A 25,367-nucleotide genomic window follows, 5' to 3' on the forward strand; every position below is an offset into this window, starting at 1 on the left:
AAATATGGATTTAACTGCATGTCATTTGCCTGCGATTCTGCTGCAAAGGTATTGTATTCGATATCTGACCATACAGATTATGATTCTAAGAACCTCAAGGCGAATGCTGAGAATGTGCCATAGAAAAGGCTTGTCATTTGACATAGTCTTGTGAGTCTTCATTAGGGAATATTTTACAAAAATTTCAAGAGACGTTTAGTCAACTTTGTGACATTTGCAGAGAACAGCGCTAGGAGGTAGTCTCTCTCTGTCCCCGATAACATTTATTTACGATATTTAAAAGATTGGCAATCATTACATTAAACTACTTTTCAATGCTACCAATAGTTTTCAATGATTCTGGCGTGTCCTTCTCACTGAAACTTGTGTTCGTAGGACACAAAAGTCAGAAATGATTTTAATTTCCCCTTAGTTTGGAGATTCTTTAAAACATTTGCAATTGTTTCGTAACTCTTCGTTGCTGACCTTTCTTCTTCTTTCTCCAGCAAAGATTAAAACTAGTCGCTGAAACTGGTGGCCGTTGATATTTCTCATCCTCTAGAAAATTTTCACTAATAAATACATATTCGGATGAACTTTTGATATTAATGTATTTATTCTACGGTTCCATCCTTCTGAGACGCTGTTAGTGCGATGGCGGCCTCCACTGAAGTTCCACATCTCTTCTGGCGTATGTCCGTTATCGAGCCACTGACTGGTACAAAAAATAGTCATAAAAGTCCTGAAGCTTTTGGTTTTCTGGTGTGGTGTCCTGGAGACATAATCTTCCAGGGAAGGATTAGAACACATTCTTAGGTGCAGCGTATTTCCTCGTTTTCGTTATAGGCTGGAACGAGGCCGCAACATTGAACTTGTTTTCACAAACATTGAATAAAATGATAATTGCGACCAATAATCTCTCTTCCAGAAAACAAACTGTTAGCTGCTTGGACGATGGCAATTTCAATGTCCATCATCAGAGATCCAGGGATTTATACGGGTACGTTAGTTTTAACAGATTTCAAAAAGACATCTTGGGTTGTCGGGTGTTCTGCCGGATATCAGCGTCGTACTTGCACGATATTTCGGTCACGTAGCTCGTGACCTTCATCAGGTGCGACCTGAGACTGCTCCTCGAGTGGGCCTGGTCAAGTATTTATGCCTATGGCCTTCCCCCTCCACCAACGGCTGCAGGCGCTTCCTCTGTGGTCCGCGCCCATTCCCTGCGACCTGCTGGAGCGTTGCTGCTCCGTTTCCCGTCCGCTGCGGTTCCAGGTGTCCCCTCTGCGGTCCGCGCCCACCAAACCCGCTCCTGGGGGTTTCATCAACGGTCTGGGGTACCAAGCGTTCCCCCTGCGGTCCGCGCCCGCTCACCACTACCTGTTGGTACCCCAGACAGTAGATGAAACCCCCAGGAGCGGGTTTGGTGGACGCGGACCGCAGAGGGAACACCTGGAACCGCAGTGGACGGAAAACGGAGCAGCAACGCTCCAGCAGGTCGCAGGGAATGGGCGCGGACCACAGAGGAAGCGCCTGCAGCCGTTGGTGGAGGGGGAAGGCCATAGGCATAAATACTGGACCAGGTCCACGAGCCTTAACGTCATCGGCGCGTTGGGGCACAGGAAGTCAAGACGATGCCGAATTCAAACATCCTATTCCCTAATCAACCAACATCCTAAATTCCTCAAATGAGTTAAATACCCCCATCCATAACCCCAAACACCAGACACGAGGGAAGAGACACCTTGTCTCGGGCCTCGGAATATATAAGGGTCTAGTTACCCATCAGAAACCCCAGTCAGTCGAGGAGTAGTCTCAGGTCGCACCTGATGAAGGTCACGAGCTACGTGACCGAAATATCGTGCAAGTATAACGCTGATATCCGGCAGAACACCCGACAACCCAAGATGTAATTAGATCGCCGGGAAAGCCTAAGAGTTACAGATTTAAAAAATATTGGCAGCAGAGATTACGCGCTTTTTATTTGGTGGCAAAGCGCAAACCATTGGAACGGTGTTTAGTTTCCTCCCAAGAACTATTAAGGTCGGCATGGAGTTAAGCAACTGTCCAAACTGCTTGCTCGCACTCTTGAATGTTATATTGATGAAGTCCCATACTCCTTGCCAGAGCGTAGGGGAACGATGCGGGAGACCCGCACCGCCGTACAAGGCAAGGTCCTAGTGGAGGTGGTTTTCTATTGCCTTCCTCCGACCATAATGGGGATGAATGATGATGATGAAGACGACACAACAACACCCATGTCATCTCGAGGCAGGTGAAAATCCCTGACCCCGCCGGGAATCGAACCTGGTACCCAGTGCTCGGGAAGCAAGAGCGCTACCGCAAGACCAGGAGCTGCGGACCGAATGTTATATTCACAAAGAATCATTTGAAGTTTGATAAACATGGTCTTCCCTTTTCGCTGGCGAACACCAGTATTCTGTCGTTCGGTCAGCTGTTATTACCGCCAAGTAAAAAATTGCTAACATCATTTATCAGTATATTATTTTCTTCGAAGAATATTCCTCCATGATCGGCGGATCTTGCGTAGTTCTCAGATATGTTCCCCCATTGCAATGTGACGATTGTTTCGCACTTTTGCGTGATGGTAACGATGTTCCTAAGTTGTAGTCTCGATTGAAGAGCTGCCCTACTTCTTCCACGTAAACTGATCAAACTGTAGCGCCAGTTTCTTTGGCTCGCTTCTTTGCGCTGGCAAAATGTTTCACATTTCATTTTCTGCTTCAACTACAAGACAAGTATGGCTGCCCTCCCCGAAAAGTGTTATTTTCCGTGGATAGCTTTCATTTGCATTTTTGTTTGTAAAGTTTACACAGTGGTAGTAAGTCTCTTCTTGTTTGTTTGAATAGCCCACTGTACACTGATGCCCGTGGTAAATTAGTAAAGGCTTCCCTTTGGTGGTCTCGGTTAACTCCATTACCTCAGCATCTAAAAAACGGAACACTATTTGCCCGTCAGATGTCAGCTGCAGTACTGAACTCGGGGAGAAAGCCACTCACACTACGAACTGATACGAAGACAGGCAGCTTTGTGATGAAATGGGCTTTGGCCTTCTCCAGAATACGTCGCAGGTAGCGGCGGACAGGCAAGTGTATCCTACTTCTGGAACACCCTGTCCACTAACTACGATGTCCTGGGCTTCGTGCAAGTGTCAGCACATTTCCTCTGCGTACAAGCGTCTCTTCTTGCAAGTGTCTCAGACCCTGAGCCGTGCTCTGGCTCGCGTTTGTGCCGTTGACGGGTTGTATTCGAATTGTGACCTCTCGTTTCCTTAGTGCGTTCACTGGCGCCACTACGTTTGCTCGTTTTGTCTGTCCGTGAATGGCAGCAGCGGCGTTTGTCGATAGCGAGTACTGTGGTACCATATTTGGAGCGACCTCTAGCATTTCCGGGTCGTCGTGTGTCGGAGTTTAGTTGGGAAGGAGCAGCAGCGAGCTGCCACAGCTACATTGCTCACCGAGGGAGCTGGCGATATATGCACTGTCCGATGGAAGGATGTGGTCCGGATTCAGCGAGTTTAAGTTGAATGGATCGTTATACTCGAATAGTGCAACTTTCGCTCGTGTGTGTGTCCGTCAGGGGTACCCGTGGTCTAGGGGTAGCGTCTTTGATTCATAATCAAAACGTCTTCGGTCGCGGGTTCGATCCCCGCCACTGCCTAATCAGCAGTGGCGGCCGAAGACTTCCGGCATAAGAAGTCAGCCTCATTCTGCCAACGGCCTTGTCAAAGAGGGCGGAGGAGCGGATAGAGGTTCAGGGCACTCTCTTGTCCTAGGGGTGGGAAATTGCCCCTAAAGGCGGAAGAATCAGCAATGATCAACGACATGAGGATGCAGAAGGCAATGGAAACCACTGCATCAAAGACACGTAACGTGTACCCACAGGACATGTGGCCTGTAGTTGAAGAAGTGTCATAATGATCTCGCCATTGGCAAAAGATTCCGGAATAGTCCCCCATTTGGATCTCCGGGACGGGACTGCCAAGGGGGAGGTTACCATGAGAAAAAGATTGAATAATCTACGAAAGGAAAACGTTCTACGAGTCGGGGGGTGAAATGTCAGAAGCTTGAACGTGGTATGGAAACTAGAAAATCTGAAAAGGGAAATGCAAAGGCTCAATCTAGATATAGTAGGGGTGAGTGAAGTGAAGTGGAAGGAAGACAAGGATTTCTGGTCAGATGCGTATCGGGTAATATCAACAGCAGTAGAAAATGGTATAGCAGGGGTAGGATTCGTTATGAATAGGAAGGTAGGGCAAAAAAGGCATTTCTGGCCAAGAGAAGTCTACTAATGTCAAATACTGGCCTTAATTTGAGGAAGAAATTTCTGAGGATGTACGTCTGGAGTACATCATTGTATGGTAGTGAAACATGGACTGTGGGAAAACCGGAACAGAAGAGAATCGAAGTATTTGAGACGTGGTGCTGTAGACGAATGTTGAAGTTTAGGTGGACTGATAAGGTAAGGAATGAGGAGGTCCTGCGTAGAATCGGAGAGGAAAGGAATATGTGGAAAACACTGACAAGGAGAAGGGACAGGATGATAGGACGGACATCTGCTAAGACATGAGGGAATGACTTCCATGGTACTAGAGGGAGCTGTAGAGGGCAAAAACTGTAGAGGAAGACAGATATTGGAATACGTCAAGAAAATAATTGAGGACGTAGATTGCAAGTGGTACTCTGAGATGAAGAGGTTAGCACAGGAAAGGAATTCGTGGCGGGCCGCATCAAACCAGTCAGTAGACTGATGACCAAAAAAAAGTGTGTCCGTCCGTCGAAGTGACCTGATCCCCATCAAGCTGTCAGTTGGCGGTTTTATACTCCGACGTCTCCCTTGCCTGACTTGATTGGCAAAGACCGATGATTGGTCGTTCGGTCGGTCGTCTTAGTGCACGACGTGTATCTGGTCTTTCGACAGTTTCTGTTTTCTTAGCGTTCATGTCTACGTGCAGTTCGTCTTGTTGCTGTATAGTGACTGTTATAGCATTGTTTGAGTTGTTTGTGAAACTGTCTTTTGCGGTTCCATGTGCATCTAGTCAGATTTTGAATACGCAGTTTGGTCTTAACCCTGTCTGCGTACTAGGGTTTGGTGGAGCCAACTTGTGTAATTAAATGCTTGTCATTTGACGATATTAACTATTATTCTATTGTGGTATTGGTTATCGCATCTTAGGTGGATTCTGCTAGTGTGCTGGTCGGCGTTTAAGTTGTCCGTAGTTTGAGTTGCCATCCTGTTAAGTGAGAATAACTCATGGCTGCCTCTCTCACCGCTTACGCAGCTGTAGAGACTTTTCTTTTCAGGTCGATCCTTGGAGCACTGTCTGTGGACCATTCGCTTCTTTATTTTTTCTCATTCTGTCTCTTGTTTAAAAATAATATTTTGTTTAAATTATTCCTATTGCTTGTGGCCTTCAATCGACAAATAATTTGAATTCTTCTTAATAAGGCCTTCAGCCGTCAGTGTAGCTTGTGTTAATCGATTTTTTAAAATATTGTTTTTAAAAAAATATTTCCTTAAATAAAGTGTATGTGTTTACTGCGCAACCAACGGCAACCGATTAGGCCCCGTCCACACCTCTTCCTGCCTTCCCTAAGTGCCACGTCTCAGACCCGCTGTGTGTACCACAGCACGTATCGCCGCGAAACTCCGAACAGCCACAAAGTCGTTGGAATTCTGCACGAGATGACCGCCGCTCCCACTTTCCTAAAGCGTTTTTCTGTGGTGAAGGCGTTGTAAAGAACAGTAAAGGTCCAGGTAGGCGGGCAACAATGAGCTTTGGGCGGAGTATGCACAGAAGACGGCGCCGGTCTGCCGATGGGAGATATATATACCGGTGCACACTAGGCAGGCTCTGTGAAAGCTACAGGTGTTTATGACTCTGTGCTCTCGGCAGGACACGGCAGGAAAAGTGAGAGGATTCTGTAAGTCAGACGCTCCACTTCTCTCGTCCCAAAAATATCTGCAGCTGGTCACTCATATATACAGGGTGTTACAAAAAGGTACGGCCAAACTTTCAGGAAACATTCCTCACACGCAAAGAAAGAAAATATGTTATGTGGACATGTGTCCGGAAATGCTTACTTTCCATGTTAGAGCTCATTTTATTACTTCTCTTCAAATCCCATTAATCATGGAATGGAAACACACAGCAAAAGAACGTACCAGCGTGACTTCAAACACTTCGTTACAGGAAATGTTCAAAATGTCCTCCGTTAGCGAGGATACATAATCCACGCTCCGTCCCATGCAATCCCTGATGCGCTGATGCAGCCCTGGAGAATGGCGTACTGTATCACAGTCGTCCACAATACGAGCACAAAGAGTCTCTACATTTGGTACCGGGGTTGCGTAGACAAGAGCTTTCAAATGCCCCCATAAATGAAAGTGGAGAGGGTTGAGGTCAGGAGAGCGTGGAGGCCATGGAATTGGTCCGCCTCTACCAACCCATCAGTCACCGAATCTGTTGTTGGGAAGCGTACGAACACTTCGACTGAAATGTGCAGGAGCTCCATCGTGCATGAACCACATGTTGTGTCGTACTTGTAAAGGCTCATGTTCTAGCAGCACAGGTAGAGTATTCCGTATGAAATCATGATAACGTGCTCCATTGAGCGTAGGTGGAATAACATGGGGCCCAATCAAGACATCACCGACAATGCCTGCCCAAACGTTCACAGAAAATCTGTGTTGATGACGTGATTGCACAATTGCGTGCGGATTCTCGTCCGCCCACCCTACTGGCGGTGAATCGAGGACGTACAGTACATACTGACGAAACTAAAATGAGCTCTAACATGGAAATTAAGCGTTTCCGGATACATGTCCACATAACATCTTTTCTTTATTTGTGTGTGCGGAATGTTTCCTGAAAGTTTGGCGGTACCTTTTTGTAACACCCTGTATAAAGCAGGTAGGGAACCCAGGAGGGTCATTTGAAGCATCGACAGGACAGAACCAAAACACATTTTCTTTAGCTGTAAGCCTCTCGGCGCGAAACTGCGTGAATTTCATTAGTCGGCCTGGTCTGACGTAGTAGTCCTGGAAAATTATTGAGACGTGGGAAGACGCTCCAGGAGCATTAACACTTGTCAATGGATGATTGTTCACAAGACACTAGGAGTGGCTCTCGAAGAAGTGGCGAATGTTACGAGGGAAGACAGAAGGAACTAAGGAGAAACTTAGTCAGCTGCTAGTGAGAGAATCACTTCGAATTCTACTCGGAGAATTCCGTGTGAGATGTGGTCATTTCACTTTGCAGCTCCAGTCAGAGTATTATGTAAGGTTTGCGTTAGGTTGCTTTTCGGAACTGACAGCAGCACTGGCGGACAACACAAGGACGGTGTAAAAAAAAAAAAGTACAGTGTCTAGCCGCGCTGGATTAGCCGAGCTGTCTGAGGCGCTGCAGTCATGGACTGTGCGCCAGATCCCGGCGGAGGTTCGAGTCCTCCCTCGGGCATGGGTGTGTGTGTTTGTCCTTACGGTAATTTAGGGTAAGTAGTGTGTATACTTGGAAAAGGCCGGGAGATACGGGAAGATTTCAATTAGATTACATCATCGTCAGACAGAGATTCCGAAATCAGATACTGGATTGTAAGGCGTACCCAGGAGCAGATATAGACTCAGATCACAATACAGTAGTGATGAAGAGTAGGCTGAAGTTCAAGACATTAGTCAGGAAGAATCAATACACAAAGAAGTGGGATACGGAAGTACTAAGGAACGACGAGATACGTTTGAAGTTCTCTAACGCTATAGATACAGCAATAAGGAATAGCGCAGTAGACAGTACAGTTGAAGAGGAATGGACATCTCTAAAAAGGGCCATCACAGAAGTTGGAAAGGAAAACATAGGTACAAAGAAGGTAGCTGCAAAGAAACCATGGGTAACAGAAGATATACTTCATTTGATTGATGAAAGGAGGAAGTACAAACATGTTCCGGGAAAATCAGGAATACAGAAATACACGTCGCTGAGGAATGAAATAAATAGGAAGTGCAGGGAAGCTAAGACGAAATGGCTGCAGGAAAAATGTGAAGACATAGAAAAAGATATAATTGTCGGAAGGACAGACTCAGCATACAGGAAAGTCAAAACAACCTTTGGTGACATTAAAAGCAACGGTGGTAATATTAAGAGTGCAACGGAAATTCCACTGTTAAATGCAGAGGAGAGAGCAAGTAGGTGGAAAGAATACATTGAAAGCCTCTATGAGGGTGAAGATTTGTCTGATGTGATAGAAGAAGAAACAGGAGTCGATTTAGAAGAGATAGGGGATCCAGTATTAGAATCGGAATTTAAAAGACCTTTGGAGGACTTACGGTCAAATAAGGCAGAAGGTATAGATAACATTCCATCAGAATTTCTAAAATCATTGGGGGAAGTGGCAACAAAACGACTATTCACGTTGGTGTGTAGAATATATGAGTCTGGCGATATACCATCTGACTTTCGGAAAAGCATCATTCACACAATTCCGAAGACGGCAAGAGCTGACAAATGCGAGAATTATCGCACAATCAGCTTAACAGCTCATGCATCGAAGCTGCTTACAAGAATAATATACAGAAAAATGGAAAAGAAAATTGAGAATGCGCTAGGGGACGATCAGTTTGGCTGTAGGAAAAGTAAAGGGACGAGAGAGGCAATTCTGACATTACGGCTAATAATGGAAGCAAGGCTAAAGAAAAATCAAGACACTTTCATAGGATTTGTCGACCTGGAAAAAGTGTTCGACAATATAAAATGGTGCAAGCTGTTCGAGATTCTGAAAAAAGTAGGGGTAAGCTATAGGGAGAGACGGGTCATATACAAAATGTACAACAACCAAGAGGGAACAATAAGAGTGGACGATCAAGAACGAAGTGCTCGTATTAAGAAGGGTGTAAGATAAGGCTGTAGCCTTTCGCCCCTACTCTTCAATCTGTACATCGAGGAAGCAATGATGGAAATAAAAGAAAGGTTCAGGAGTGGAATTAAAATACAAGGTGAAAAGATATCAATGATACGATTCGCTAATGACATTGCTATCCTGAGTGAAAGTGAAGAAGAATTAAATGATCTGCTGAACGGAATGAACAGTCTAATGAGTACACAGTATGGTTTGAGAGTAAATCGGAGAAAGACGAAGGTTATGAGAAGTAATAGAAATGAGAACGGCGAGAAACTTAACATCAGGATTGATGGTCACGAAGTCAATGAAGTTAAGGAATTCTGCTACCTAGGCAGTAAAATAACCAATGACGGACGGAGCAAGGAGGACATCAAAACCAGACTCTCTATGGCAAAAAAGGCATTTCTGGCCAAGAGAAGTCTACTAATATCAAATACCGGCCTTAATTTGAGGAAGAAATTTCTGAGGATGTACGTCTGGAGTACAGAATTGTATGGTAGTGAAACATGGACTGTGGGAAAACCGGAACAGAAGAGAATCGAAGCATTTGAGATGTGGTGCTATAGACGAATTTTGAAAATTAGGTGGACTGGTAAGGTAAGGAATGAGGAGGTTCTACGCAGAATCGGAGAGGAAAGGAATATGTGGAAAACACTGATAAGGAGAAGGGACAGGATAATAGGACATCTGCTGAGACATGAGGGAATGACTTCCATGGTACCAGAGGGAACTGTAGAGGGCAAAAACTGTAGAGGAAGACAGAGATTGGAATACGTCAAGCAAGTAATTGAGGACGTAGGTTGCAAGTGCTACTCTGAGATGAAGAGGTTAGCACAGGAAAGGAATATGTGGTGGGCCGCATCAAACCAGTCAGTAGACTGATGATCCAAAAAAAAAAAAAAATGTGTAAGCTTAGGCACTGATGACCTTAGCAGTTCAGTCCCATAAGATTTCACACACATATGATCAGTTATTTCCAATGTCTACAATCGGCTTCGGCGTGTATAGGCCGCAATGTGCTCAGTGAACGTTAGAGTGTTAACGAGTAGGAGGAAGATGGTCTTCTTCTTTGCATAATTTTATAAATTCAGATTTTAGCAATCACTATTGTCAGATCGCGGTAGCGGGTCAGTGTGCTAATAATGCAGTAACCTACTTATTTGTCCGCCGCTCGTGGTCTCGCGGTAGCGTTCTCGCTTCCCGAGCATGGGGTCCCGGGTTCGATTCCCGGCGGGGTCCGGGATTTTCACCTGCCTCGAGATGACTGGGTGTTTGTGTTGTCCTCATCATTTCATCATCATCCAGGAAAGTGGCGAAATTGGACTGAGCAAAATATTGGGTAATTGTACGGGCGCTGATAACCACGCAGTTGAGCGCCCCACAAACCAAACATCATCATCATCACAACCTACTTATCGGCTCCTTGTCTTAATCTCCGCCAACCTTAATTACTTGCAACTGCTCCATATTATTGCGATAAACTGTCTGTGAGTAACGTGTTATTAAAATGTTTGTCTATTTTTACTCCAGCGCAACTGCTGCTCTCGTTTTGTGTGAGGACTTATAATAAACAATACAACTTATGGTAACTCCGACTTTCATAACATACGTATCTGACCGAGTCACACAATTAAATTACAGTGTCGCTGTTCCACCACCGTTTTGAAGTCTATAGGGCCATAATTTAATCCTTGTGCAACAAATGGTGGTTTACAATCTTCATTGTGGATATACACTATACGATCAAAAGTATCCAGAGACCCCCAAAAACATACGTTTTTTTAATATTAGGTGTATTGTGCTTCCACCTACTGTCAGCTACTCCATATCAGCGACCTCAGTAGTTATTAAACATCGTGAGAGAGCCGGCAGGAGTGGCCGAGCGGTTCTAGGCGCTGCAGTCTGGAACAGCGCGACCGATACGGTCGCAGGTTCGAATCCTGCCTCGGGCATGGATGTGTGTGATGTCCTTAGGTTAGTTAGGTTGATGTAGTTCTAAGTTCTAGGTGACTGATGACCTCAGCAGTTAAGTACCATAGTGCTCAGAGACATTTGAACCATTTGAACATCGTGAGAGAGCAGAATGGAGCGCTCCGTGGATCTCACGAACTTCGAACGTGGTCAGGTGACTGAATGTCACATATGTCATACGTCTGTACGCAAGATTTCCACACTCCTAAACATCCCTAGGTCCACTGTTTCCGATGTGATAGTGAAGTTCACACAGTCAAAGAGAAACATGGCACATGACGAAGCTAAAAAAAGTAGTAACATTCCTTCACACAGTGGAAGTAAAGTTATGTTCTACTACAATTTCAAAAGAACAACTTAAAATATTTTCCGAAAATTGTGAAAAGAGTAGAAAATAAAATAAAAATGTCGGCACTCGATATTTCCATTCTGATACTGATATATCGATATGTCGGGGAAGGAAATATAGTCGACATACATCGATATTATTTGGAAAGAAATTGATATACAGATATTTTATAAAAAGCCATACTTCATATCGCTCCTTAGCAGCAGCAGCCAAGACAAGAAAAGAGTAGTCACAGTGTTTGCAGACGCAATGAAGTGGCAATTTTTGCCACGCTCTACACGCAAATCGATAGGGAGCGAAACCCTAAGGAACAAAGTACAACGGGAAGCACCCCACTTCACAGTGTACGGTTGTAGACGTGGCTGTACAGTTTGGCTGGAATGTGAATCAGGCTACACATATTTACTCACCCCTTGGCCTCCCTAAAGCGATTACTGCCGGTGCCAGACTGATTCCTTGAAAAGCACACGCACCTGCTTCCCTCCCACGCGCCTGCCCTATTCGAGCTTCCGCTGCGCCGCTAACGATCTGCTCTTCAATAGGACGTTCAGCGCTTATCCCCCCACCCTTTTTTTTGTGGCTCGTTAGGCGTCTGCCGTGACTGATGGCCCGCCATACGGCGAGCGTCTCCGTCGCGGTTCTCAAGGAATTTGGCTTCGTGTCGTAGCAAGGGAATGGTTGTAAGTGTCACAGTGCGAGATCGGCTTATATCTCACCGATACTACCACTCCTGTGCAAAGGAACCCTGCCATCCATACGTGGTACGGAAACGTTATTTTAAAGAGAGTTTTATAACCACTTTATCGCTGCATTCGTCAGTACTGTACAACTACACTCCTGGAAATGGAAAAAAGAACACATTGACACCGGTGTGTCAGACCCACCATACTTGCTCCGGACACTGCGAGAGGGCTGTACAAGCAATGATCACACGCACGGCACAGCGGACACACCAGGAACCGCGGTGTTGGCCGTCGAATGGCGCTAGCTGCGCAGCATTTGTGCACCGCCGCCGTCAGTGTCAGCCAGTTTGCCGTGGCATACGGAGCTCCATCGCAGTCTTTAACACTGGTAGCATGCCGCGACAGCGTGGACGTGAACCGTATGTGCAGTTGACGGACTTTGAGCGAGGGCGTATAGTGGGCATGCGGGAGGCCGGGTGGACGTACCGCCGAATTGCTCAACACGTGGGGCGTGAGGTCTCCACAGTACATCGATGTTGTCGCCAGTGGTCGGCGGAAGGTGCACGTGCCCGTCGACCTGGGACCGGACCGCAGCGACGCACGGATGCACGCCAAGACCGTAGGATCCTACGCAGTGCCGTAGGGGACCGCACCGCCACTTCCCAGCAAATTAGGGACACTGTTGCTCCTGGGGTATCGGCGAGGACCATTCGCAACCGTCTCCACGAAGCTGGGCTACGGTCCCGCACACCGTTAGGCCGTCTTCCGCTCACGCCCCAACATCGTGCAGCCCGCCTCCAGTGGTGTCGCGACAGGCGTGAATGGAGGGACGAATGGAGACGTGTCGTCTTCAGCGATGAGAGTCGCTTCTGCCTTGGTGCCAATGATGGTCGTATGCGTGTTTGGCGCCGTGCAGGTGAGCGCCACAATCAGGACTGCATACGACCGAGGCACGCAGGGCCAACACCCGGCATCATGGTGTGGGGAGCGATCTCCTACACTGGCCGTACACCACTGGTGATCGTCGAGGGGACACTGAATAGTGCACGGTACATCCAAACCGTCATCGAACCCATCGTTCTACCATTCCTAGACCGGCAATGGAACTTGCTGTTCCAACAGGACAATGCACGTCCGCATGTATCCCGTGCCCCCCAACGTGCTCTAGAAGGTGTAAGTCAACTACCCTGGCCAGCAAGATCTCCGGATCTGTCCCCCATTGAGCATGTTTGGGACTGGATGAAGCGTCGTCTCACGCGGTCTGCACGTCCAGCACGAACGCTGGTCCAACTGAGGCGCCAGGTGGAAATGGCATGGCAAGCCGTTCCACAGGACTACATCCAGCATCTCTACGATCGTCTCCATGGGAAAATAGCAGCCTGCATTGCTGCGAAAGATGGATATACACTGTACTAGTGCCGACATTGTGCATGCTCTGTTACCTGTGTCTATGTGCCTGTGGTTCTGTCAGTGTGATCATGTGATGTATCTGACCCCAGGAATGTGTCAATAAAGTTTCCCCTTCCTGGGACAATGAATTCACGGGGTTCTTATTTCAATTTCCAGGAGTGTATTTGCAGAACTATTCTTCCAGAAGCTGCGAGTAAATAAAGAAAAGTTACTATCGCAACTCTCAGAATCCATAACTACAATATTAGAAGTACGATCTTTACAAACGAGCAGTCAAATTATCGTTTTACCGAGATAATTAAATTATTACACTTCCGCCAGACGCAGAAACGTTGTTAATTACTTAATTGATGCATTACAATGTCAATTACGGTCGGTAAAAATACGCAACAGCATGCGGTACATTAAACAACGATGTAGCTTTAGAAACCGCTATATGCAAATAATTTCACATGCACACTAATATTTCAGGTGTTTAGTAATCAACTGCATAATTACGCTAATGGTACAAAGTGGATCAAATTAAATAAACTTCAGATCACCTCGTAAAGAGGGCGGCAGCAAGAGATGGATATATCATGCGTAACTGTACTGAAAGATTTCGGAAAGTTTTCTGTTTGTCCAATGAAATTTGACAATGCCAGGCTAGAGCAAGTGATCTATTTTAAATATATCGTGTTGTTCAGAAATGTCTTGGCCACATTTGTTAGATATACACACATCAAGAAAAGTTTTGCATCACGTCGGTTCCGAGAGTTTCGGAACCTGTACAGAAAATTGCAATAGAGATCAACATAACCAACATTTCCGCCCTTTTTGTTTCTCATGAAAACCACACATTGCATGTTGTATCACCATACAGCGAGACCTTCAGAGGTGGTGATCCAGATTGATGTACACGCTGGTACCTCTAATACTCATTAGCGCATCCTCTTGCATTGATGCATGCCTATATTCGTCGTGGCGTACTGTCCACAAGTTCATCAAGGCACTGTTGCTCCAGATTGTCCCACTCCTGAACGTCGATTCGGCCTAGGTCCTGATACGCCCACTAAACCCATTGGGCAAGACAGGTAATAGGTATGTGAAAAAGGCCAAGAGTTGACGTCAGTTTCTGCTTCTGATTGTCATTTATTGTAATTTAATAACCTTTACAACCAAGGCAGCACGTAGCCGAATCTTTACCGAATACAACTCTTTCACAGCTGAAGGCCTCCAACGAGAAATCTTAACAATATAAAAATCCAATTAAGATAGCAATAAAATAATTTAAAAAAACATACACAAAGTGCAATACAAATGGCTGAGGGCCACAATTAAATTCCAAGAATTTAGAATATATTACAATAGACCTTTAAAGGCAGAAGGCCAACAAGAAATCTTAAAAAAATCAAAAATTCAATAAGATAGCAATAAAATAATTTAAAACCCAAAAAGCAACATATGCAAGATGCAACACAAATGGCTGAGGGCCACATTTAAACTTCAAAACTTCAGCAATATTACCATAGACATTTACAGGCAGAAGACCATATGTTTAACAACAAGAAATCTTAAAAATTCAATTAAGGTAGCAATAAAATATTTTAGAGGAAGGTGCAATACCAATGGCTGAGGGCCACAATTAACTTCAAATTAAAAAACAAATTACCATAATCTTTAAAGGCAGAAGGCTGCAGTGCTTAAGCTTGAATAATAAATTTAAAAGTTAATTTTGCAAAATTTTAAGAAACAAAACAAATAACCATGAGCCTAAAATTTAAAATGGCTGACAACAGATAATAAAACACTGGTGGCACTCAGAAAGCCTCCAGGGAGGTCGGTCTGGCCTCGTTCATTTAGGTGAGACAGGCGGTGAGCCCAACTATACTTGATCAGTCGGAACCCAACCAAGGGACAGCCACGGACCGACCAACACAACAACTTGCTTCCCGTCAATCAGTACATGAGAACTCAAACCAGCATTGTTACAAACGTAATAATCCACAATAGAGTATGTATTAGCTGTCAAAACTACACACCATGTGGGACAGCGACAACAGGTGAGGAAAGGACGCTGCCTGAAATTACGTTAGTGGCCATGGCAGGTAACCGGAACACTAACGGCCACTAGGTAGAAAATTCCGCTGGTACACTTGAATTTGAAACACGGTAAAATAGTTAACTTCGCTCAAAAGAACACTGTCTGAATTTACGTCAGTGCTCAGGGCAGGTAACCACAACACTAACGGCCACAAGGCAGAAAATTACACTGGTGCACTCAAATCGTAGTCGGCCAAAATACAGGGCGATTCAAAAAGAATACCACAACTTTAAAAATGTGTATTTAATGAAAGAAACGTAATATAACCTTCTGTTATACATCATTACAAAGAGTATTTAAAAAGGTTTTTTTTTCACTCAAAAACAAGTTCAGACACTCGAGCAATATCAACCCGATACTCCAACTCGTTCCACACCCTCTGTAGCGTATCAGGCGTAACAGTTTGGATAGTTGCTGTTATTTCTCGTTTCAAATCATCAATGGTGGCTGGGAGAGGTGGCCGAAACACCATATCCTTAACATCACAGAAATCGATTCTTTTAATCTTATCAGCTGCAGACAGTGCTTGAACCAATTTCAGACGATAAGGTTTCATAACTAACCTTTTTTGTAGGACTCTCCATACAGTTGATTGTGGAATTTGCAGCTCTCTGCTAGCTCTGCGAGTCGATTTTCCTGAGCTGGGAACAAATGCTTGCTGGATGCGTGCTACATTTTCATCACTCGTTCTCGGCCGTCCAGAACTTTTCCCTTTGCACAAACACCCATTCTCTGTAAACTGTTTATACCAACGTTTAATACACCACCTATCAGGAGGTTTAACACCATACTTCGTTCGAAATGCACGCTGAACAACTGTCGTCGATTCACTTCTGCCGTACTCAATAACACAAAAAGCTTTCTGTTGAGCGGTCGCCATCTTAGCATCAACTGACGCTGACGCCTAGTCAACAGCGGCTCAAGCGAACAAATGTACAACTAAATGAAACTTTATAGCTCCCTTAATTCGCCGACAGATAGTGCTTAGCTCTGCCTTTTGTCGTTGCAGAGTTTTAAATTCCTAAAGTTGTGGTATTCTTTTTGAATCACCCTGTACTTCACTGCATCGCATGGCGCCTAAATCTCAACAGTAGAACCATCCGGTGTTGCTCACCGGAAAACCTCCCCAACAGCAAACTGGCGAAGCGAACCACCACAGCATGAATAGACGTGACTTGGATAGTTGAAACCACTATTCAACTTTGACGTCCTGAGTCGGTGAACCACGAAGCTCGTAGCGATCGGACAGCTCCACACACGCTCGAACACTGCGTAGGGCCTGCCAGCGGCACCAGTCGACTGCACCGTGCGGAGATAACTTCCCTCATCCGCAGCAGACGACCGACTCCTGACTCCCTTGCCGGAAACTAAATGCACCAAACCGAAGATGGTACACGGCGCAAATATCGATTCACATCACTGCTCCCACACGTCGACGGAAGAAGAACCACGACGTAACCGCGACAAGGGCGGGAAACCAAACACAGATAGACAGCGAAGTTCACGAAAACGCATAGTTGGGAGAGAGCAAGGCTCAGGTCCCTCAGAGATATTGGTGGGTCACATCGTCCTTAAACAGCCCTTTCCTATCTATCCCACGCATGTTAGATAGGGTTCATGTCAGTGTAGTCGAGCAATATCGTTATCCTGAAAGAAGTCATTCGCGAGATGTGCACGATGGCGCGGGAATTGTCGCCCATGGGTGTCCCGGCGTAAGCTGTCGCCAGCGTATCCGTCGGCAAAGATGAATCACGAAGATCATAGCAGGCTCTGGATCAAGCGCGCCTTTCACGAGAGAGGCCAGAGACACAATCGTAAGCAATACGCCGCCAACGCCCTCTCGACAGCAAGTATTTAGGCCGCCGCCACTAACAGGAGGGCCTCAGGCACTAACTCACTGACTCACTCAGGCTACGACAGTAGATAGCGGCCAGATAGAGACCAGCAGCGAGACAAAAGCTTGCAGTAGCAAGATTGCCGATATTGCCTGCAAGAGGACTATTACGGATAAGCTTGTACCATAAGACGTGAAGTGTCCAGGTCATGTAAACAAAAACCTTATTAATCGACGATTGTATTTGTTCTGTAGAAAGAGGGTACCGGCCACCCATAACATTCCTTACTTCCTTGGTACAAGACTACACAGTGGCGACAAGGATACTAGAAAAATGGTTCAAATGGTTCTGAGCACTATGCGACTTAACTTCTGAGCTCATCAGTCGCCTAGAACTTAGAACCAATTAAACCTAACTAACTAAGGATATCACACACATCCATGCCCAAGACAGGATTCGAACCTGCGACCGTAGCGGTCGCTCGGCTCCGGACTGCAGCGCCCAGAACCACACGGCCACTCCGGCCGGCCAAGGATACTACAGTGGCGATCGAAATTAATCAACTTGGCTGAAGATTTCGCTTGCTTCTCTTCTGTTTTAGATTGCAGCGATGATGGTTTCCAAGTGTTTGTATTTGCTAATTTGTTGTGTGTCCTTGCGTGCATTCCAAGAGGGGGGCGGCAGAACTAATCACATTTCAGAGGCTTTGCTTGCTTTCTTGCTATAACGTATTTGCGTAAACCATGAATTCCCCGCCTCCTCCAAACCCTGCACAGCGCCCTAGCCGCAGACGGCGAATGTGATGGACCTAACACCAGCTCCTCACTTACAGAACCAACAAGTTTCTACCCGGCTGACCACGATGCAACCACTACTGGCTGCACGAGCTACGCCGGCCCCACAACCGACCAACCAACCAGCCCACAAGTGCCGCCGACCAGTATATCACCGTTCCGGCAATTTAAGGAATCGGAAGAAGAATGGCTCAAATACCTGGCTCTATTGCAAGCACAATGTCAAGTTCATTGTGTTCAAGGTACTTCAAAGTTACAAAGCTTACGTTTCATTGCAGGGATCCCAGAATAATACAGAAAGTATTCCCAAACGCTTCTCCCAACGAACTCAACTATGATTAAGTAATCGCTGAATTAACTCAATATTATGTCCAGCAAGTCCAAGTATCTGCTGTCAGATATAAGTTCTTTCGCCTGCAGAAAAAGTCTGAACAGACGTACTGCCATTGGTACACAGAATTAACGGGCACAAGTAGGAAGTGTAAATTTAAGTGTAGTTTTGCACATTTTACAGTCACTCAATGATCCGGGATGCTATAACATTCAATGTCCCAGATAGTAGAAGCGGGAACAGATCTTACGGTACGCCGATCCATAACTTCGCCAAATATTGCAAATCTTACAGCAATGTTGTTCTGGTGGCATAGCGGCCGATAAGTTTGACCAGGGGCCGATTTGCTGGGTCGAGTCGCCCCTTGTTCGCGGCAGCTCCAAGCAGCCACAACAACGAGTACGTACAGAGCCGCGCGGACAGCCACGTAGACAGGCCTGGGAATTTAGTGAAGTCTTGACCTACATGTTTTGCTTGCCATAAAAGACGGGATTGCCCATCACGTAACGCAACTCGTTACACGTGTGGAGAAAAAAATGGCCATGTCCAAGCAGTTTATTTGCAACGGCACAAAAACGCCAATTTGGCCGCTCCCACAAAAAAAGAAAAACATGCTCGTAAACATGCAGTGAACGTTTTGTTTTCCAAACCTACAACAGGTTCTCACAAAAATAAGATTAAGGTTGTGCCTCATTCTCACCCTAGCGCTGTGGTTGGTTGGTTGGTTTGGGAAAGGAGACCAGACAGTGTGGTCATCGGTCTCATGGGATTAGGGAAGGAAGTCGGCCGTGCCCTTTCAGAGGAACCATCCCGGCATTTGCCTGGAGTGATTTAGAGAAATCACGGAAAACCCAAATTAGGATGGCCGGACGCGGGATTGAACCGTCGTCCTCCCGAATGCGAGTCCAGTGTCTAACCACTGCGTCACCCCGCTCGGTTAGCGCTGTGCAACGATGTTCTAACAAACTATTTGTCTTATTACGAATTCCTGGTCGTCGTGTGTGTTTGACACAGGTGCCTCAGTAACTTTGCTTAATCGTACTACGTACGAAAACATAGGCTCACCACGTCTTTCTACACACATCAAAAACGCTTTGCATCACCTAGGTTTCATGAGTTTAGGAACCTGTACAGAAAACTGGAATAGAGATGAACATAAACATAAAAAAATGTTCAAATGTGTGTGAAATCTTATGGGACTTAACTGCTAAAATCATCAGTCCCTAACCTTATACACTACTTAACCTAAATTATCCTACAGACAAACACACACACCCATGCCGAGGGAGGACTCGAATCTCCGCCGGGACCAGCCGCACATTCCGTGACTGCAGCGCCCTAGACCACTCGGCTAATCCCGCGCGGCCATAAACATCATTCACGCCCTTTTTATTGCTCATGAAAACCATACATTACATGTTGTGCCATCATACAGCGACACCTTCAGAGATGGTGGGTCTACATTGTTGTTCACACCGGTACCCCTAATACCCAATAGCACGTTGCCTTGCATTGATGCATGCCTCTATTTGTCGTGGCATACTATCCACAAGTTTATCAAGGCACTGTTCGTCCAGATTGTCCGACAATTCAGAGTAAATCTCTCAGATTGGTTGGTGGGTCACGTCGTCAATAGACAGCCATTTTCAATCTATCCCAGGCATGATCGATAGCGATAGGGTTCATGTCTGGAGACCATGCTGGCCACTCTAATCGAGCGATGTCATCATCCTGAAGGAAGTTATTCACAAGATCTGCACTATGGGGGCGTAAATTGTCGCCCATGAAGAGGAATGACTCGCCAATATGCTGCCGATATGGTTGCACTATCGGTCGGAGGATGGCATTAACGTATCGTACAGTCGTTACGGCGCCTTCCATTACCACCAGCGGTGTACGTCAGCCCCACATAATGCCACCCCAAAACAGCACGGAACCTCCACTTTGCTGCACTTGCTGGACAGTGTGGCTAAGACGTCCAGCCTGACCTGGTTGCCTCAAAACACGTCTCCGACGGTTGTCTGGTTGAAGGCATATGTCACTCTGATCGGTGAAGAGAACGAGATGCCAATCCTGAGCGGTCCATTTGGCATGTTGTTAGGCCCGTCTGTACCGCACTGCATTGTGTCGTGGTTGCAAAGATGGACCTCGGCATGGACGTCGGGAGTGAAGTTGCGCATCATGCAGTCTACTGCACCCAATTGAGTCGTAACACGACGTCCGGTGGTTGCACGAGGAGCATTATTCAACGGCGTTGCTGTCAGGGCTCCACCGAGCAATAATCCGTAGGTAGCGGTCATCCACTGCAGTAGTAGCCCTTGGGCGGCCTGAGCGAGGCATGTCATCGACAGTTCCTGTCTCTCTCTATCTCCTCCATGTCCGAACAATATCATTTTGATTCACTGCGAGACGCCTGGACACTTCCCATGTTGAGAGCCCTTCCTGGCACAAAGTAACAATGCGGACGCGATCGAACCACAGTATTGACCGTCTAGGCATTGTTGAACTACAGACAACACGAGCCGGTGATTCCTGGTGGAATCACTGAAACTGATCAGCTGCCGGTCCCCCTCTGCGTAATAGGCGCTGCTCATGCGTGGTTGTTTACATCTTTGGGCGGGTTCAGTGACATCTCTGAACAGTCAAAGGGACTGTGACTGTGATAAAATATCCACAGTCAACTTCTGTCTTCAGGACTTCTGGTAACAGAGGTGATGCAAAACTTTTTTTGATGTCTGTATAACAGTTAACCTGTTCCCATCTAAAGAGTTGTCATCAGAAGTAATATCCAGCATCTTCTTACGAAAGTAACGCGTCAAGTCGTGATAACAGACAGCAATTAGTTGTCCACAACAGGTGTTTGTGGATTTACATTCCTGGCAAGATACTGGACGTTCATTTCTCATGATGATTCATTAGAGTGGTAACCGCTTAGCTATAATATGCCAAATGTCATCAAGACATTTCTCAGTAAAATAGTGTTTTGTTTTCTCTTTGCACCAAAAATTGAGAAATAGTGTTTGTAATTAATGTGCAGCCACTCACGGAGGTCCGGTGTGGGATGTAATTATCGTGTGGCAGCGAAACTTGGTAGATATGCTAATGCGTTACAGCGGAACCGATTTAGGCTGAAAAAAAATTAGTGCCAGTTTTCGCCACCAGACGCAAACCTGGTGCTGTGCTCTGTTTGTATGACGGTATCACATCCGTGCTGTCATTTTACAAGCCATAACATGAGTGAACATTGCGGCTATCGATATGGGAGACCGTGCATTATTAGTGGATCTGTTTTACGTTATCAGCAGGAATTACCGACTGAAAGGCCTGACGTCATTACATGCTTTAAAAAAGTTGATAATGAAATTTTAAAACACAGTTGAGCTTGACGTGGCACCTGGTAGAGGAAGGCGTTCTATCCTGGTGGAGTTATTGACAAATTTGCTGTTGCTGTAACTGATAATGCAGCATTTTCACGGGTGGGGATAGATCTTGTGTAGCGTCACGAGAATTGTCCATGCCATCAACGCTACGGAAAGTTTTGCAGTATGTTGGAGACTGGTAGGTCCAGACGGTGCAGCAATTAAAACCTCATGATACGAGGGCAGTTCAATAAGTAATGCAACACTTTTTTTTTCTCAGCCAATTTTGGTTGAAAAAACCGGAAATTTCTTGTGGAATATTTTCAAACATTCCCGCTTCGTCTCGTATAGTTTCATTGACTTCCGACAGGTGGCAGCGCTGTACGAAGCTGTTAAAATGACGTCTGTAATGGATGTGCGTTGCAAACAACGGGCAGTGATCGAGTTTCTTTTGGCGGAAAGCCAGGGCATCTCAGATATTCATAGGCGCTTGCAGAATGTCTACGGTGATCTGGCAGTGGACAAAAGCACGGTGAGTCGTTGGGCAAAGCATGTGTCATCATCGCCGCAAGGTCAAGCAAGACTGTCTGATCTCCCGTCTGCGGGCCGGCCGTGCACAGCTGTGACTCCTGCGATGGCGGAGCGTGCGAACACACTCGTTGGAGATGATCGACGGATCACCATCAAACAACTCAGTGCTAAACTTGACATCTCTGTTGGAAGTGCTGTCACAATTGTTCACAAAAATCTGAACGAACTTCTCCTTCTTCATGACAACGCAAGATCTCACACAAGTCTTCGCACCCGAGAGGAGCTCACAAAACTTCAGTGGACTGTTCTTCCTCATGCACCCTACAGCCCCAATCTCGCACCGTCGGATTTCCATATGTTTGGCCCAATGAAGGACGCAATCCGTGGGAGGCACTACGCGGATGATGGAGAAGTTATTGATGCAGTACGACGTTGGCTCCGACATCGACCAGTGGAATGGTACCGTGCAGGCATACAGGCCCTCATTTCAAGGTGGCGTAAGGCCGTAGCATTGAATGGAGATTACGTTGAAAAATAGTGTTGTGTAGCTAAAAGATTGGGGAATAACCTGTGTATTTCAATGCTGAAAAAACAACCCCTGTTTCAGAAAAAAAGTTGCATTACTTATTGAACTGCCCTCGTACATCCAGAGGGCCAGTCAGGAGTACCGTGACGTCTCCACGTTATCGAAACCTCCTTATATAACATATGATTCCTGCTTTGGAAACCACAGTCTTCAGGCAAGATGAGGCAACACCTCATGTCGCGCGCCCAGTGAATGGTCTGCTTAACGCAGCCTTCCATGAACGTATTGTCACCACAGGTTTTCCACCTGCATGTCCTGGAAGATCTCTTGGTCTGAATTCAAGTGGCTTTTGGCCCTGGGGATATCCAAAACAACTTTACAAGGGACACGTTTGGTCTCTACCTGATCTGAAAGGCGGTATACGGAACACGTTGTTCAGATTACACCGCAACTGCTGCAAGGAACTGTTGTTCACGTCATTTCACGTACGGAGCATCTCGTTGACGTCTCCGGTGATCGTACTGAACAAGCTATGTAAATGGTGGTTAATAACAGAATCAACATTATGCCATTTTCGCTTGTTAGAGGCCTTCTGCTCACGTCCAGTTCCTGATCCATTAATATGGAAACATTTCTGTAAGTCTTTCCTTGATTCGCAGCGCCAGATTTGCAGCTGTTGGCCAAAACTGGAACTTATTTCTTCCAGCGCAAATCGGTTCCTCATTAACGCATTAGCATATTACCAAGTTTCGCTGCCGTACACATTCGACATCAGTGAGTAACTGTATTTTCATACAACCAACCGGTATGAAGCTTCTGTAACCAATAATTTCTATGTGGAGCTGTCATCAACCGTGACTTTGGTTTCGTAACCACAGTGTCTGAGAAGGCATAATCCTGTTGGACTTGATAAGCATTTGCTTCCGAATTGTGAGCCACTGAGCCACATATGAACCAACGAATTCCTGTCAGAAATATTTCTGCTACGATAGATTATCCAAAGTACACAGAGAATAATTAGTTAATACATTACTCGCCATTAAAATTGCTACACCAAGAAGAAATGCAGATGATAAACGGGTATTCATTCGACAAATATATTATACTAGAGCTGACATGTGATTACATTTTCCCGAAATTTGGGTGCATAGATCCTGAGAAATCAGTACCTAGAAAAACCACCTCTGGCCGTAATAACGGCCTTGATACGCCTGGGCATTGAGTAAAACACAGCTTGAATGACGTGTACAGGAACAGCTGCCCATGCAGCTTCAACACGATACCACAGTTCATCAAGAGTAGTGACTGCCGTATTGTGACGAGCCAGTTGCTCGGCCACCATTGACCAGACGTTTTCAGTTAGTGCGAGATCTGGAGAATGTGCTGGCCAGGGCAGCAGTCGAATTTTTTCTGTATCCAGAAAGGCCCGTACAGGACCTGCAACGTGCGGTCGTGCATTATCCTGCTGAAATGTAGGGTTTCGTAGGGATCGAATGAAGGGTAGAGCCACGGGTCGTAACACATCTGAAATGTAAAGTGCACTGCTCAAAGTGCCGTCAATGCGAACAAGAGGTGACCGAGACGTGAAACCAGTGGCACGCCATACCATCACGTCGGGTGATACGCCAGTATGGCGATGACGAATACACGCTTCCAATGTGCGTTCGCCGCGATGTCAGCAAACACGGATGCGACCATCATGATTCTGTAAACAGAACATGGATTCATCCGAAAAAATGACGTTTTTGCCATTCGTGCACGCAGGTTCGTCGTTGAGTACACCATCGCAGGCGATCCTGTCTGTGATGCAGCGTCAAGGGTAACCGCAGCCATGGTCTCCGAACTGATAGTCCATGCTGCTGCAAACGTCGTCGAACTGTTCGTGCAGATGGTTGTTGTCTTGCTAACGTCCCCATCTGTTGACTTAGGAATCGAGACGTGGCTACACGATCGGTTACAGCCATGCGGATAAGATGCCTGTCATCTCGACTGCTAGTGATACGAGGCCGTTGGGATCCAGCACGGCGTTCCGAATTACCCTGGAACACACCGATTCCATATTCTGCTAACAGTCATCGGGTCTCGACCAACGCGGGCAGCAATGTCGCTATACGATAAACCGCAAGCGCGATAGGCTACAACCCGACCTTTATCAAACTCGGAAACGCGATGGTACGCGTTTCTCCTCCTTACACGAGGCATTACAATAACGTTTCACCAGGCAACGCCGGTCAATTGCTGTTTGTGTTTGACAAATCGGTTGCAAACTTTCCTCATGTCAGCACGTTGTAGGTGTCGCCACCGGCACCAACCTTGTGTGAATGCTCTGAAAATCTAATCATTTGCATATCACAGCATATTCTTCCTGTCGGTTAAATTTCGCGTCTGTAGCTCGTCATCTTCGTGGTGTAGCAATTTTAATGGCGAGTAGTGTATTTTGCATTCCAAACACACAGGTCTAATCAGATGGGCTAAATATCGTAAACAGGTGTCTCTTGCTGGAATGTGTCAACCCATTGTTGCACCAAGCCGTTGACGTCTGCCTGCCTAGACAAATACTGCGACCAGGGGTACTTTAGCATGTGGCAGACCTCTTTAGCA

This window comes from Schistocerca cancellata, chromosome 5, assembly GCF_023864275.1.
Source record: "Schistocerca cancellata isolate TAMUIC-IGC-003103 chromosome 5, iqSchCanc2.1, whole genome shotgun sequence".
Taxonomy (NCBI): domain Eukaryota; kingdom Metazoa; phylum Arthropoda; class Insecta; order Orthoptera; family Acrididae; genus Schistocerca; species Schistocerca cancellata.